Source organism: Aquarana catesbeiana, linkage group LG04 (assembly GCF_042186555.1).
Source record: "Aquarana catesbeiana isolate 2022-GZ linkage group LG04, ASM4218655v1, whole genome shotgun sequence".
NCBI lineage: Eukaryota > Metazoa > Chordata > Amphibia > Anura > Ranidae > Aquarana > Aquarana catesbeiana.
Window position 1 is genome coordinate 57,831,713 of NC_133327.1, and position 1,681 is coordinate 57,833,393.

At 46.2% G+C, this 1,681-nt stretch overlaps 1 pseudogene; it reads left to right on the top strand.

The window, feature by feature from the left end:
* Positions 1-376: 376 nt before the first annotated feature.
* Positions 377-495, top strand: LOC141141920 (5S ribosomal RNA; annotated as a pseudogene).
* The last annotated feature ends 1,186 nt before the right edge of the window (positions 496-1,681 follow it).

The following is a 1,681-nucleotide window of genomic DNA, read 5'->3' on the forward strand; positions in this document are numbered from 1 at the left end:
GTCGGTAGCCCGCTTAGACCAAAGTATGGTCACCACATTCAATTACCTGGAATATCTAGGTCGGATTCTCAACCTAGGAGAAATCTTCTTTAAAACCATGAAGAGGGCTAAACTACTTGGGTCCGATCATAGGTACACCCAGAAAAGGGTATTCTTACCCCAGGCAAATATCAGTGCCATAAAGGAACTGATTTAGGTGGTCGAAGCAAGATGAATTTCTTCTATTCAACTTTGCATGAGGTTGTTGGGAAAGATGGTGGCTTCATTCGAGGCCGTTCCTTATGCTCAGTTTCATTTGGGACTGCTACAAAACAGTATCCTATCGGCTTGGAACGAAAGGTTCAAGCTCTACATTCCCAATGTGTCTGACTCCAAAGCCTACGGCCACATCACCGTGAAAGCGCCCGATCTCGTCTGATCTTGGAGGCTAAGCAGGGTCGGGCCTGGTTAGTACCCAGATGAGAGACCACCTGGAAATACCAGGTGCTGTAGGCTGGATGCGCCGGAGCCTCAGTTTATGGTTAATATCCAAAAATCTACTAAGGGGAAAATCCTTCCTTCAGTTACCTGAGGGCCTGAACATTCAGTTTACGGTATTGTCCTGCCAGGATTCAATCCGACAATGCCACAGTAATGGCCTATATTAATCACCAAGGGGGTACAAGAAGTTGTGCGGTCCAGAGAAAGGTGAATCATATCCTATCTTGGGCAGAAAACAATGTACTTTGCCTATCAGCAGTCTTCATCCTAGGAATAGAAAACTGACAGGCGGACTACTTGAGTCGCCAGTAGTTGTTCCCGGGAGAATGGTTCCTTCACCCTGATATCTTCCTGTCAATATGTCAAAAATGGGGGATCCCAGACATAGATCTGTTTGCGTCCAGGTTCAACAAAGAAATCGACAACTTTGTGTCAAGAACAAAGAATCCGCTAGCATGCGGAACAGATGCCTTGCTATTCCCGTGGAATCGGTTCTCACTGATTTATGTATTCCCTCCTATTCTGCCTGCGTCCACGACTTCTTCGCAGGATCAAGCAGGAAGGGAAGTTGTTGATTCTTGTTGCTCCCCAGCGGGACCCAGGAAATCTTGGTATGCAGAGATCGTAAAGATGGCAGTAGAGGACCCATGGACCCTACCATCACGGCCAGACCTTCTCTCGCAAGGTCCGGTGTTCCACCCTACTTTACCAATGCTAAATTTAACGGTCTGGCTATTGAAACCCACACTCTGAAGAAGCGTGGGCTGTCAGGTTCAGTAGTTTCTACCTTGGTTAATGCAACGGAGCCGGCCTCCATAATTATATATTATGGAGTCTGGGAAACATATGTCTCCCGGTGTGAAACCAGGAGTTGCACCCCAGGAAATAGGTCAAAGGTAGAATCCTTGACTTTCTGCAGATGGGGTGAGAAATAAGGCTGGCCTTGAGTGCTTTCTAAGGACAGGTCTCAGCCTTATCGGTATTATTTCAATGACCACTTGCTTCGCATTCTTTGGTTCATAACTTTATTCAGGGGGTAACACAGCTTAATCTCTGGTTATGTAACCCATGAACCCTTGGGACTTGAATTTAGGTTTGTCGGCATTACAAAACAGCCTTTTTTGGGCCGATACGACATATTCCCTTGGTCCTTTTTTTGACAAGGAAACTATTTTTTCTGGTAGCCATATCTGCTGCAAGA